We start from the raw sequence: 7,233 nt of genomic DNA, 5'->3' as shown, positions 1-7,233 counted from the left end.
TTCCCAGAGCTCTCTGCATTCTTCCACAGAGTAGTCAGGGGCAGTTTGCAGCCCAGGGGTGGAAGGGGCCCGTGCCTCCCAGGTGCACCTCGTAAGGCCTTCTCCGTTACCAAACGCCTCGCCTCGGTCATCACGTTTGTTTCTTTCTGTTCCATGATTCACGCTGATCCCATGCACCAGTCCTGGCTTCTGGGACTCTCACACATGGGCTCAGATGCCACCCCCCCCCCCCCACCCCCCCCCCCCCCCCGTGCCCCAATCTTCTCGTCTGTTGTTTGCAAATCTTGGTTCCACACGACATGGGTGGCATTTGGGGACAGCAGGTGAGTGGGGTTGCTGCAGGGCACCATAAAGCATTGCACCCTGGGATTACATTTCCCACTACACAGGAAGAAACCAAGGCCAAAACAAGGCTGCTTTTGAAAAAGAAGGGGGGACAGGCGATAGCTCAAGGCAGTCTTGCAGGACAATGCCTGCCTTCTCCTCTATGACTGGAAATGAAATGAGTGCAGGGCGAAAAAAGAAACCACTTCCACCTCCTTACAAAATGCAATTTCAACCCTGAATATTAGATTAGCCCGTGGCAGCCTCCCCTGGCTGGGATAGAAACCTGAGCCCTTTACAAGAACAGTTAACACCTGAACAGGAAGACTAAAATCGAACAGGAAGACTAAAATCCGAGGTAGAAGTCTCCGGCCAGGAAGCCACTGGTGTCTTTTGCTGTAACAATCATCTTTCTTGTCCATCTGGCAAAACACCTGGCTCAGAGTCTAGGGAAGTGGACAGCACATTTCTAGTGTGATGAGGCAGGGAAAGCATCTGAAAAGCTGCTCAGGGAAAGGCCTGCTCCCCCTAAAAGAATCGCAAATTTTCAGAACCCAACAGTTCGACAACCAGAAGTCAGCACCCAGGGGCAATATGCTGTTTGGATTCTCTGGATGGTTGCGGAGAAAGCTGGGCAGACAGGCATAAATCTCAGAGCCTCCTACACTCACCCCACCTGCTAAGATGTATTTTTAGCCAAAAGAGATTTTAATGACTGTTTTGATGATCTTTGAAAATCCCTTAAGTGTACAAGACCCAAATTCACTTCCTTGGGACTCTGGGAAGCACACACACAGGGCCAGAAGTCCAGAGACAGAATTCCAGCCTAGCTCTGCTTAGAATCAGCTGGGAGACTGCAAACAACTTCCCTTGCCTCGGTGCATTCGGCTGTCAAACAGGAGGATCTCAGTGGTGTAAAAATCCTATGAAATAGAGCGTGAACATCCCTCCGAATGGTAAAACACTTCCTAAATGTACAAGGATAAAAGATGATCATTACATATATTAATTTCATATAACAACAGTCATGCCTCCACAGGGTAGGCATGATCATCTCCATTTTTATACATGAAAATGGTTTTGGAGAAGTTGGGGCCTGAGGTCCCAGAGCTAGCGAACCACAAGCTTGAAGCCAAGCCAAGGTCTTCTGACTGCGGGCACCTCAGCTGTGACAAGAAGGGTACAGCGCAGAGATGACATGCAAAGCACACTAATGAAACATCAGGACACGAACATGAACCCATCCAGTCAATTCCTTCACTTCAGTCTCAGTTTCCTATTTGCCTGGAAAGGTGGTTGCCAGGATTGCATGAGACCACAATTCAAAAGCCCCCTGGGCCAGGGCAAAGTTTTCTTGATGGAGACCAGGGAACTCCAGTTCAAGAGAAGGGACTCGGGGTCAGGAAAGGGCGTGAGGCTCAAAGATAGGAATCGTGGTCAGGGAAGCCCTGCAGGTAATTCCGCAGGTGGAGACATAAGCAGTCTGCAGCTGATTAGAAGATAAAAGGGTAAACTGAAGGAAGAACTTCAAGTGTATTCAGCTGTCCCAGGGAGCTGGCTTGGGGTGATGCTGAAGTGGGGGTGTTGGCCGGACAGACCCTCCCTTGTGCAGGGTCCCCAAGAGACCCCCAATAGCCTTATAGATGATGGGAGGCATTTATTATTTTTTTAAATAATCTTGTGAGATAAAATACAAAATTAGCCATCTGCAACTAAACACAGAATACTGAATATAAACTGTAATTGAAAAAAATTAAAAAGAATTAGCTATTTTGTTACACTCCTCCCAATTAAAACTTTTTTTACTGACATGGGAAATATGAAAGTTTGAGGACACTGTTCTAAAACACCTCATCGCATTGCTGACCCTTCCACCGATATACGAAATTTCATTTATTCAATAAAAACTATTAGGCATCTTGCCTGTGCCCAGCACCCTCCCAGGTGTTGGAGATGCAGTGAAAATACAAACCTGGTGGGAACATTCTTAACAAAAGGTTTTTATACTTGCACCAGTAGCTCATTCCCAATGTCACCACCTGCCAATTAATGGCTGTGCCGTTTATGAAGCTCATTAAAAACCCAGGAGTCTGGGTTCCTCGAAGGCTTTCGTATCTGTCCTCGGGCAGTCTTCTCCCACCCTCTCTGGGTCTGTTCCCTCATCTGCAAACACATGGGCCATGTGGCAATAATTCATTCCAGGGGATCCAAGTCCATTGGCAGGGGAGAGGAAATAGCTACTTTAAGCTCTGGAGGGCCGACCGAAAACCAGATGCAAAGAAAAACATGTCACTGATGGCCTTCAAACAGGCAGGTGTGATGAAGGAAGGAATTCCCCTCTCCCCCTGGGATGTGCCTGGGGGCTAGTCTGGGAAATTCTTAGTCAGAGATGGCTCCGAGCTGGGTTTCTACAAAAGAGAGTGGGCTGAGTGGGCCATAGCCCACCTGAAAAGGGGCTCAGAGGTGCTTTGTACCCCCGTCAGCCAAGAAGAGAATGGCTGCAGGCTGCTGAAGGCTGGCAGCGTTTACAAACACGCCGTGGCCACGGCCACGTGCAGGGCTACCTCTCACTTTCCTGACCTGTTGCTTCTCTGACTCTTTTCTCAATAAATGCACACTTCTTAATACAGTGTCACCCTGGAAGCCGAACAGAGCTTAGGCGTTCAGACCTCAACTTATAAAACATTTAGAGGTTCTAGGGTTTTTGTTTGTCGTTTTTTAAATTAAAAGACCTCACACTTTGAACATTGGAAGGTTCCAATTATTCCGTTCCAAGCTGCCAAACACATGGCCAAGGGCTCTGCCCTGGGCCTGGGAGCAGAAAGTAGGGCTGGGTCAGGCGGTGATGGTGGTGGGGTGTCCAGCATGACACCCCTGGCCTTCCCATCGCCCAAAGGCCCCGAGTCTGTCTCTCAGGGGCAGCGGGCCCCGCTAGGGCTCTGCTTGCAGAGGCTTCGCTGGGGGGGGGGGGGGTACTCAGCTGTCTGGGGAAAAACTGCGGTGGAGTAACCGGAACACCTGCAGAGGCTCTCCAACGGCGGGAGCGGCAGGGGGGGGGACCTTGAGCCTGTCCCCAAAGCCTTGATTCAGAAGACAGGCTCCTTCTGTACTGTGCCAAGCAGCTCGGGTTCAATACGGGGTTCCCTCCTCCACCCGCAGCCCCCGAGCCCCCGTCCCCTTACCTGCGCTCTTTCCCGGGACGCCGCCGGCCCGGAGAGGCGCGCGGGGCTCGCGGCCGCGCTCAGGGGCGCGCAGACAATGCCGAACAAAGCGCGAAAGGCCGCCGGGTCCCCGCGGCGCGCACGGTCCCCGCGCTCCAGGTAGGGGCGCCCGGGGGCGCAGCCCGCTCGTCTCCCGGGAGCGCGAGGAAGTCGGCGGCGCCCTTTGGGAGGACGCCGCAGGGGCCGGGCACCAGGGCTGCGGGCTCCCCGGGAGCGCGCGGCGGCTCGGGCAGGGGGCGCTGCGGGCGCCACGCGGAGCACCTGCGCGCCCAGCGGGCGGGGGCGGAGGGCTGGCCTCTGGGGGCCCCGCCCGCGGTGCCTCCCGCGTTCCCGCAGCGAGCGGTCAGCGAGGCCCGCAAACCGAGGGAGGTACTTACTCCAGCGCCGCGTCCCAGCCTCGGAGCCGCGCGCTGTGCGCTCTGCACTATTGATTGCTCCCGAGTTCAGGCGAAAACGTTGACTTTGGCACCGTTTCTGTTTGTCCTGGCGATTGCCGTCTGTTTACCTGGCTGGCCTGTCATTGGAATTGCGCGGTCGTCAGCGGGCCCTTTAGGCAATTTCCCTGGTTAAGTCTAGAAGGCGCCTGATTTTTAAAATTCAAACGCCACAAATCAGAATCGCACGGTGCCTGGCACAAAGCCTCGTAACTAGTAAGCACTCGCTCCACAAAGGGCGGCTCGAATTGTGTAGCCTGTAGTTCATGGTCATCAGGAAAGTGTGGTGGCATCGTGTGTGCTCACTGCAAAGAAGGAAAATGCCAAGCAGGTTGAAAATCCCCCCACCCGGCGACAATCACTTCATAGTACGGTGTCCGTGCTCCCAGTGTCTTTCTAGTTACCTAAAAACTTACAGCTTTGTTCATTCCGCACATACTGTCTCCTAACCAGCGTTTCCACTTCTTGCCTTTTTTTAGCCCCTGCTTAATGTTCTAACCTACTTAACCCACCTACTGTTGAACATTAACTTTTAATTTTAATCATGCAATTAGGTATTTGTGCTTTTACTCAATTACTCAAACTGCAAGAAGGCAAATTTGCAGGCTATTGGGTATACGTAATTTAAGGCCTTTGATGTGTATTATTAAATTGCCCTCCAGGAAGACTGACCTGTTTCCTTTTTCCCAGGCCCTTCCCATTATTTTTGTAAATGTCCATCTGATAGACCAAGTCTTCTTGTTTTTTACCTTTCCTTGTTAAAAAAAAAATTCCAAAAATGTTTCATTTCTGTCTGTGGTTCTCAGTTGGTTTGCAGCCCTCCCAACGTGGCCAGAGCTAAGTAATGCATGAGAACCTGTGCAGGGGAACCTGCTCCCTCCCCCCCACTGCTTGGGGGGGGGGGGCGGTGTGTGTGTCTCTGCCTTTAGATGGGCATGTCCCACCAAAATGTAATACAAGCCACATAGGTGATTTTAAACCTTGTAGTAGCCATATCTGAAAAGAAACACGAGTTTAATTTTACTAACCCAGTAGATCCCTAGTATCTCAACATGTAAACAATAGAGATATTTTATAGTCTTTGAAATTCTGTTGTAATTTACATCTATAGCACATCTCAATTTGGATTTGGCACATTTTAAGTGTTCAGTAGCCACATGTGGTGAGTGGCTTGTGCTGGAAAAACAAAGACCACCTTTGAGAATCCTGTTTCATGGTTAAGCACTGCTTGAATGCCAGTCTGGCTGCAGAACCACTGGTGAGTAGCCCAGGTATCCTTCGTAGGTTAATCCTAGAAGAGCTCAATTTGCCAAATCCAGGCAGTTATGTTGGTGATGAGCCCACGAGTAACACAAGCTTCTCTGCTCTGGGCTGGCAGCCTCCCAGGAGCTAGCCTCAATGACTTAATTCCTTTCCTGGGATTTGGCAGTTTAGGGCCCTTCTAGAAAGGATCCTCACGTTTACTGGTTTTCTGGAGTATATATTATGCAGCAAGAGGCTGGCAGGAAAGTCAGCTGGCCCATAATTCTGCACGTGAGTTTAGGAGAATTTAATAGTAATGTGCTTCAAGAAAAATATATACTCTAATTTAGCTTAAATTGTTAACTGTATTTGTGCTTCAGAAAATGGCAAATAGAATGGCAAATTCTATCTATAATAAAAATCTTGTGGCTACGTATCGGAAAGGATATGGATAGAAAGGGCAGAAAGAGAACTTTCCTTCCCCAGCTGGAGTGGTCCAGAGTCCAAGGACAGACTGTACCCGAAGGCCAAAGGAAAAGTGAGCCACGTCACGATGGAGAGAAAAGAGCGGAGACGACCTCAGCGTGCACAGGAAAAGAGGAGCGGAGACTGGAGCAACAGCAAACCAGAGAACGTTTATTACGTGCAAGAGGCAGATGATGACAGGGAGAGCAGGGAATATTTTATTATAAAATATTTAAACACACATAAAAGTCCAAACAATAATAAAGCTCGTGTATCCATCAACTAGACTGATCCAATATTAACAGGGAGCCATATTTCCTTCAGTACCTTTATGCAATAAAAAGTGATATACACAGTAGAGAGCCCCCACGCATCCCCTCCTGAGATTTCCATGAATTTGGTATGGCTCTTTTATGCCAGGCTTATTTATTTGGAAGGAAGAGCTTAGGGGGAAAAGAAAACTACCCAACCTAATAGAGCAGGGGGCAAACGGAAGTGGGGGTGTAGGCAGCCATGGGAGAAAACGCAGCCCAAGAGGAGAGGCACCGGTTCACCGCCACCGGCGCCGTCCTTCCCCGCTTAAGTCCAGTCTTTGCCGTTTCCTCTCCTAGTGCTTGTCGCCAACAGGCTGTTTCTGAAAGAGAAAAGTCCACCGTCATTATGCCGTATATAGAAACTTGGCCACCATGGTTCTGAATGTCGATTTAACGCACAAGCAAACCAAATATTCACTTCTAACTGAAATTGTATGAGTTAAAAAAATTCACCACCACCCAAACAGTGCCCATGTTAATTATAGCTGTTCATACTCTCCTTCACAAACATGAAATATAGCTGGTTGCACTGTCCTTCAAATATAAAAATATTTTACGTTAACTTGCATGCTTAAGTGCTTATCACTTTTGAGCAAAAGGTGAGTTTTATGTTCTCATCACCACATCCCTCCTAGTGTAGCAGTTTCACAATTACTAACAAATTAAAACGACTTTCTCCAGAGATGAAGAAACAAATCTAAACCACATTTTCTCCATCTCTAGGACGAATAACTCTTGGTACTAAATACTCAACTACATTTTCACTAGAATGAAGGAAATATGCTTAAGTAACCATGTATATGTCATGTTTTCTAATAATATAACCCTAGTTTCATGCATTTCAGATTATTTAATCTAAAAAAATAGTGTACCACAGCGAACAGGTAAGCAGCAGGGGGCAGTAGAGAGAACTCATCTTTGAGTCAAAAGACCTACTTTCCAGTCCGCATGTGATTTGGGGCAGCCATTTAACTCTATGAACCTCAGCTTCCTCACCTATAAAATGGGGTCATAATTCCTTTTCGAGGGCACTGTGAACTATGTGACTAGATGTAAAAGTTCCTTTTAAATAAGGCACTGCCCAAATATAAGGTATTATAGCTCATTCAAGTGTAGACAAACATTTATTTGCACAGTAGGTGAAAAGCCAGTTGAATTACTATGCTTTAAATAAAGTGGTGTATTTTTTTTTTAAGTAATATCTTCAATCTATTCAGAAACAATAGAAAATAC

This window comes from Miniopterus schreibersii, assembly GCF_964146895.1.
Source record: "Miniopterus schreibersii genome assembly, chromosome: 14".
In the NCBI taxonomy this organism is placed as follows: Eukaryota; Metazoa; Chordata; class Mammalia; order Chiroptera; family Miniopteridae; genus Miniopterus; species Miniopterus schreibersii.
The sequence above is the reverse complement of the archived record's forward strand: the minus strand, read 5'-3'. Positions refer to the sequence as shown.